General features: G+C 36.5%; 1 long non-coding RNA gene across 1 annotated transcript; it reads left to right on the top strand.

The window, feature by feature from the left end:
• The first annotated feature begins 1,419 nt into the window (after nucleotides 1–1,419).
• LOC130548919 (uncharacterized) lies at nucleotides 1,420–2,726 on the top strand. Its single transcript, XR_008962102.1, has 4 exons — nucleotides 1,420–1,527; nucleotides 1,755–1,847; nucleotides 2,083–2,278; nucleotides 2,550–2,726. It is a non-coding gene; the product is annotated as an uncharacterized LOC130548919 (long non-coding RNA).
• The last annotated feature ends 5,754 nt before the right edge of the window (nucleotides 2,727–8,480 follow it).

Here is an 8,480-nt window from a genome sequence, read left to right as displayed (position 1 = left end):
ACAGTCCAGGTAAGTTACGAGCTAATTACCAATGATCACGTTTTGTTTAAATGTTGTAATTGATGCCTTTCTTTGCCATTAAACTCACATGGTTTAAATGCTTGAGCAGCAATTTAAACCCGACCATTGGTTTGCTCCTTATTAGCGAATAATAACAATAACAACAAATTAGGCTTGCTGAACGGAGCTAGCTAACTTCAATATAAGCTAACTCTATTAATAGAAAGAAATTCAAGGCACTTCTTCTGGTCCAAAAAAGTTAAAAATCCTTTATTCACTTCACTGCACACTGATGCATTTGGGCCTTCATCAGTGTGTGTTTAATTGTAACTGTTATATATAATTAGTCAGTGAAGTTGGGAGAAATCAAAAGAACTGTTACAAGGGGACCTAAAAAATATACAAATATCAAATAATCAACTACAATAATCATACTATTAAGTTTTGATTATTTGCCTAAAGTTACTGCACATAAAGTTCCTTTAAATCTGGGATGAGGAACCCCAGACGCATGTTACTATGCCTTTTAACTTGTCATACAGGAAATTGGAAAATCATGCATTTTATTAATTTACCTTAAGTATTTATAAGAAAAGGGAACCTCTCTTTGGGTACTTAAACCTTATTTTAACAAAACTACTCTACACTACATAAATAACATTTTCTGTTTCCCCTTGCAGATCCTGTCAAACAGTCACCTGTCCGAACATATACACCTGATTTACCAGAACCCAAAGGCACCTTTTAAGAGCCTAACCTATCTGTCTGTCTGTCCGTCTATTTAACTATCTATCTATCTGTCTAACTCTCACAACCTCTCTGTATACAGTACATCTGTCGGTTTGTTTCTGTCTGTCTGTCTGGCTGTGTGTGTGTTCATCTGTCTGTCTGTATCTGTTTACGTTGCAATGGCCTCCAAATATAAACTTGACTCACAGGATCCCCACTACCAAGAGGGGGGCATTTTACTTGAACGTGGATGGGTGACAAATTAAAGGAAAAATTTGAACGCAAGTGTTTTTTGCTAGTTTCAGCTCTTAAAGGGAATGGGAGATGAGACTCTGATTGGTTTACTGCACGTTTTGCCCAAAACACACCCGACTCATTAAGAGAATAGGGACCACCCTTTTAGACCATGCGCCTGCTGGGCCGACCATTTTTCCCATCTTTAAACTAGCAAAAGTGGATTCGGACACGCCCTAAGTTCACTTGCGCTTTAGACCATGTGTTTAGATGGTTAAAATAGGGCCCTTGGAGAATCTATGGCAAGGTTCATTTTAGCCATTCAACACCTTACTAACACACTGTGTTGTGTTTTCCTTTCACTAATCACCTGTCTTTTGGATCCAGTACCTTTAACAACATCAATCTTACAAGAAATATTCCCCCAACACACAGACAGCAGCTGTGGAGAGGAAACGTGCACGCTCTTCTGTAGGAGACCCTCCACAGACCTCTAAAAGGGACTTATAAGGACATGGCAAGCCGAGGGGAGGCAAGGAGGGCGACGCCAATCTTCAGCTACAGGTTATATCTGAATTCTTTTACATTTGTAAATTGTAGTTTAATTGAGTTTAAAATATTCCAATATCTAAAAAGGCATTAAAAAAGTACATAAACCTTTCGGTGGCACTGTAGTAGAATACATTACCAAGAACATAACAGAAGTATGTCTGATTTCATAAATTGTTCAGTTTTGGATAAAAACAAACATAGCCTAACATGTTTTTATTCTTCTATGTACTGTTTTTCAGTCACACACACCCCAGTTGAATGCTCCCTATCATCCAGTGTGGAGGTTCCACTTACTGTGCCCTCAGCAGAGCTAAATCCTCAAGAGCAATTTGGTAAATCAAAGTGATGAATTTAAGTTTACATCTAAAATCCATGTGTGATTAAAGAAAAACCCCTTAGACAAAACTGACAGTGCCGTAAATGGATTGAGAACACAATTTAGTAAAGATTAAGGCCAGTTTGATACTGAATCATGAAATGGTGTTTATTCTAAATATTGATCAGTTGACTTTTAATTTGTCCTCATCTAAATTGTCCCTTACAGCTTTTTTCATATTTTCTTTACAGAAAAAATATGGAGAGGCTCTCTGATATTTTGACATCTTATCCTGCTGCTGAGCCTCAGAAAAGCTCTGCATCATCATGGTCTTTGCGGCAGCAGAAAGCCTCAGAGCGCTAGACCATACCACCTAAAATGCCTTATTGCAAAAGAGGCTGATGGTCAGCCGTTGTGTTTTCTTTACTATGAGCCTGCTGTTATTAGGTTGGTTTTAATGTTTAGTGCTCTGCTTTATAGGCTAATGTGCATGTGTTTCGGGGGACACCCAGATGAAAACCACATTTATGAGGAAAGTAAATCTACGACCTTCTTGCTGTAAGGTGACAGCGCTAAACACTGAGCCACCATCAGTCCAATACAATAAAATCAAACCTAGTATCTAACCACATTTGGAATAGCTTAAATTGAGTGTGTTATACTTTATATGAGTTAATCACCTGAAATAATGTTACACTATTTTTTCTTTTCTCCCTAGGTGCAGAGAGTGTCTTCCTGAGGAGTGGTTCTGTGGGGACTGTGATGTATTGCGACACAAAAAACAGCCACTCCACAACAGGGAACGTGTGATTCATGGGTTTTTTGAAGCAAACCCTCCAACCTCATGCGTCATTAAAGGGCAAGATGGATATTGCATCCGTGAGAAAGGTATGTTCTCGCAAAAGCCCTCATTTTGCTGCTCATGTGTGCCTGCAGCCAGTTACAGATAATCTAAATTAGTGGTTTTCTTTCTTTTTGTCAGCTGCATTCAAACTGGGCCTATAGACTGCATCTTGCAGGACAATTCACTACTACCTGTGGCAGCAGTATTTAGAACAGCTTCGGCAATACCACATTTGATTTTCATCTGAAATGTCATTTTTGTAGTTTCATTTTCTCTGTAGCAATTGACTGTAGATGCTATTGGCTGTTACAATTGTACCCTTCGAAGCAGTTGATTGACAGGCGATCTGACCAATCATAACGCCGATATTATGTGCCCCCCGTGACTGACCGACAATTTTGTCCGACAAACAAACCAGTCCTGTACCCTGGCTTAGTAGAACTTTGGTGATTAATATGAAAAAATGCTTTTTAATTATTGTAATAGTAAAACAGAAGATCGATATACAAGTTTACCAGGACTATTCACACTATAACTATAAACGATAACTAAGTTATAACTTATCTTTAAATAAAGGAGAATAAGCGGAGTTCACATCACAACTATACCAATACAGATATGAACACGATATTGTTGGAATCATTATTGTACAATTTCAGATGGACGGAAGCTTCGGAGAAGTGGTGTTTTAAGGCGGAATATAATACTTAGTTGATATATTACTTACATATTACATGTATGAGCAAGCTGGCAAGATATGTTTGGATCCTGTGATATGATGAGCCACAGCCTTCAGAGAGCAGCATTTGCAGTGACATTTTAAAAGAAAGACGTTTTCAGCAATGAAGTCGTAGCAAGTGCATTTTTGTATTACACAAAGTAGCTGAGACTGTATCCGTTGACTATTAAACGTTTATTTATTCACAAAAAACACGGCACAATCTGCTGAGTTACCTTCAAATGCATACAATTTCGGAGTTAATTACACATTAGTTGACATCTTGTGGAAGTACGTTAGTAGCCTACTGCATCATGTGAGCTTAGAATTAGCGTAATGTTATCGTCTGCTGGTGTGGACACAAATATAGGTATAATTATTGTTAGTTATCTCAAATCCTGAATGTATCCGTCAAATGCATATCACTGACCTTTCTGTCAGCATGTCATTTTTCCAGAAATTCTTCACCATTTTTCTCCAAGGAGTGCACACATTTATACTGGGAGCACATGGCTGATACCGAAGCTTGTCGGACATAGCAACAGTAACGATGGGGAACGGGGTTTTGCGAATTGTCAATTGCAGTCGTGTCAAAATCTATGGTATTGCACATGGTATTGTCATTAGCCAACATGGCTGTTTGTAATTTGATGATTTAGACAAATGTAAACAATGTGTGAAACTACTCAAGAAGTCTGATTTGAGTGCCAGGATTATAGAAATTTGTGCAGTGTCTCTCAACCATTCACAATGTGCAGAATTACCTAACTGTTTTAAAGAGTTATTAGTATTTTGTGATTTTTAAGATCCTACTTTGCTTTATGGAGTGTCTAACAACAAGTTTACGTGCATACACAGTGTGAAACACTTTTATTTTCTAATAATAGGCAGTTATTATTACCTCACTTCTTAATTGACTCTCAAATATAAAAGATTCCTAACTAAACCAAACGAACAATACACGTGTTAACGGGCTAGATATCGGCCTACTCGGACTACATAGAGCTTGCAGAAAATAACATAACACACAAAGGGAATGTATCTGTCACCCACTAATAAATCATTAAAAGCTAATTACCTGAGATTGTCCGGCATTTGCCTGCTGATGCTGATTATCCATCTTCACACGCCTGCCACGACACGAGTCGCATTGGAGTGACGTCACCTCCCCCTTCGACGGATTGGCTAGAGGAGCAGCTGTCAATCTAGAACTAGTAGACCAATGGTGACGCTGAAGCCCGCCCTGAGCCCGACCTAATTTACATGAAACTCTAACCGCAACATTTGGAAACGCGAGCGCAGAACGTGGAAACGAGAGCAAAGGGGAAAAGACCGTAAGCACACAAAAAAAATATGAGCGGGAAACCTGATTTTGTTTGTGATTTGGAAAATGTTGAATTCATGTTTCAGTTTTGTGCAATATAATTTTAAACGTGTTTACATTTTTGATTCACGCTTATTACTTTTCGATCCGTGACCGCGTTGTTTGTTATTCAAATTTTTTTTGCATTTGTTTTTCAGTTTTTTGCGCTATTATTTTACACGTGCTTTTATTTTTTTTATTTACGCTTATTATTTTTCAAACCATGACCACAATAGTTGTGGCGGGAATCTGATCCCATACACGCGTCAACCAGCCAGCGTGAGAGAGTGTATGCCCATCAATGCCGCTTCACTCGGCTGACGAAAGTTTAGCTGTTTGTTTGCTCACTGCATTTTGGTGATAAATGCAATATAAACGGTGGATATAACATTGGATTTGGAGATCATTTGAAACTGATAGATGGCGCGGTCTCAGCGCTAAAAGATGCTGGACATGAACTGCACAAGGTAAGTCAAACTAAGTCATATGTCTGTGTTTTGTTGGCAATCGGCGTGTACGTGCATAATGTAAACAACACGAAGTCTGTAGTCTCGTAAACTGGGACAGGCTAGGATTGGGGCTGGCAGCACACTTACAAAGTCCAACAAACACGCGAGGGTTCAGGACAGGCGGCTTACAATCCAATACAGGAATGAAGGTCTGTGGGAATTGGAGTCCGAATAAGAACCAGTCAATATTCCGGTGAAGGCTCCCTCTGGTGGTCCGGAGGAGTTGGAGAGAGAGCTTCACCCATAACAAAAGGGATACTCCACCCAAAAATAAAAATTCTGTCATTATTTACTTGTTCCAAACCTGTATACATTAGTTTGTGCTGATGAATACAAAGAAATATATTTGGATGAATGTTAGTAACTGACATTTATGGGGCTACCATAGTAGGAAGAATTATATCTTTTTTGTTATTTTGACCACAAAATGAGATATTTTGAAGAATTTATTAAAAGCAAACAGTTTATAGGGCACCTTTGCCTAACATTATTTTTTTTCTACTGTGGTAGTCAATGATGTCCCAGAGTTGCTAACATTTTTCCAAATATCTTTCTTTGTGTTCAACAGAATAAAGAAATTTATACAGGCTTGGAACAATTTGGGGGAAGTTCATGACAGAATCTAACAGATTACTTTATATTTTTCTAGTTAAAACCGTAATATTCTCTTTTCATGCTGTGTACACCACTTTTTTATTCTCATTACCGATACAGGTAGTGAGTAGTAATGGTAGTAATAGTAAACAGGTAGTAATGTTACATGAATAATGTTCTATTAAAATATAATTCATTAATTTCTTATTATGTATGATTAATAAAAACTTACGTAGGCATCATGGCTTTGATCTTTTTTTTTGTGCAAAACATGCTATGGGATGTTAAGCTGTCAGTAAAAGTTTTGAAATTAATGCCTTTAAACATTTTTAAAATTAATATAAAGGAAATGTGTTGATTCAAGTGTTTTTAAGAAAATCACGTTGTCACCCACCTAAATGCATAAAGTTTGTTTTACACTATCCAAAACATAAAATAAGCACAATGAAAGTAAATAAAAGCTGATTATTAATGATAATACATAAAGTATTTCTTTGTTCTGCTCCTAACAAACCATAATTTAAAACAAATGGATTTGACAGCTCAGGTAGTTTATTTCACCATCATGTCATACATTTACTTTATTTTGTGAAGTAATGAACCAGCAGATGCCCCTGTACTGTAGCAGAAATGGTGATGTTTATATATTGTTTCTCAGATGTTTGTCATACAAAAAGTGTTTAATTAGACACACCTTTATGAGTGAGCACTTCTCTATGTTTATTAGATTATTTGTTTCTATGCCTGGGTGTCCTTCAGTCATCGCTTTTTTTGTATTCTAAAGGATTCACTATACCGTACACAGGCAGCATTATATCAAAATGCTGGAGCAATTTCAGAGATTTGTGCTAAAAAGGTCTGTCTTTTATTCTCTTAAGCCTCATGTTGTGTTCGGGTCATTTTGACCTGAAAAAAATATATTTTACCCACAAATACTAGTTAATGTTATTCGATTGGACTGAAATTTGGTGACTTTGTTCACAAAGTCTTTAACAACCTCTCACAAAAGGATATATGTTTTGTTGATTTTTTGGTGGTTTTTCCCCTCCTTGTTACACTTGTGGTGTTCCCGGGTCAAAATGACCCGCCTACCAAAGAGAGTTTATAAATCACACCTTATGCAATTTTATCAGCAAATATTGGATTCTGTCTTTTTGTCAACTTGTTTTCTTTTATTTAGGACCTGTTTTGTGTTTCTTTTTCAAACTGAATAACCGTAGGCCCAGTTAATCTGAGTTTAAGCACATTTTTTGGCAATATTACATAATATATGACAAAAATTTGCTCTGTAGTTCACACTTGTGTAGGTTTAACCAGAAAGTTTGTTTTGAAATGACTTAATTTCATACAATATGGCACAGAATCACACCCGGGTGATCCCGGGTCAAATTGGCACCTACCAAAGATAGTGTCATGAATTGCTCGAAGACACACGGATGAGGATTCAAATGCAGTTTATTAAAGACCCGCCTACCAAAGAGAACTTATAAGCAGAGGTGGGTAGAGTAGCCAAAATCTTTACCCAAGTAAAAGTACAAGTAACTAGATAAATTGTTACTCAAGTCAACGTAAAAGTCACTATTTTAAAAATGACTCTAGTAAAAGTAAAAAAGTATGCAATGAAAAAAACTACTCAAGTAGCTAGTTATTAGTTACTTTGTAGCTGATTATATACTATTCATAAAATAAATATGAATGCCAATATTTTAATATTATATTTTAATCAATATTTATTATTATTATTATTGTTATTATCATAAGCAGATATCTTTGCCATATACACACAGAGACTAAAGAATATATAAACACAGAATAGACAAGCATTTCTGTAAATTTCATCTAGTCCCAATGTCAATGTAGCCTTACACAACTTATTTAGAATAATAGACCATGTCAAACTGAAGTAACCCTGCGTTTATTAACTAAACTAAGCATTTCCTAAGATGATCTAGAACATCTGCAGTGCTCTCTTATATGAAATACAAACTAATTTTAGACAAAACTCATTTTCTCGTGTTGTGTCACACATGTGTGTGTTATGAAAAGCTCTTACTTGTAAACATAGAGTAAACGGTGAAACACACGCCCATCAACATGTTTTCTTCCTTCTGTTCTTCAAATGTATATTTCTGCAAGCCCACGTCTCTGTGTCTGACAGGTCGCGCGCATGTTGCTGTGTCTGACGAACAGGAGGCGGATATATGGCAGGCATTTATCATTGCTGGATATGAAGCCTACAATTAATCAGTTAGAAAAAGAAATACAAAACCAGTATTAACTGAAAGAAAACAAGTTGATAAAAAGATTGAATCCAATATTTGGTGATAATATAGCATATCGAGTGACATAAACTCTCTTTGGTAGGCGGGTAATTTTGACCCGTGAACACCAAAAGTGTGATTCTGTGGCATTTTGTATACAATAAAAACATATCAAAACAAAATTCCTGGTTAAACAAATTAGGCTAGATTAAAGTAGGCTAGTGTAAAAAACAATGCAAAATTTGGTAATACTTCATTTAATGTTGCCAAAATTATTTTAAAAAAAATTTCAGTCAAAAATTTAGGTGTCTAAACTCAGATTAACTAGGCCTATCATTAATTTGTTTGAAAAAGAAACAC

Source organism: Triplophysa rosa, linkage group LG2 (genome assembly GCF_024868665.1).
Source record: "Triplophysa rosa linkage group LG2, Trosa_1v2, whole genome shotgun sequence".
Lineage (NCBI taxonomy): Eukaryota > Metazoa > Chordata > Actinopteri > Cypriniformes > Nemacheilidae > Triplophysa > Triplophysa rosa.
The sequence above is the reverse complement of the archived record's forward strand: the minus strand, read 5'-3'. Positions and strand labels throughout refer to the sequence as shown.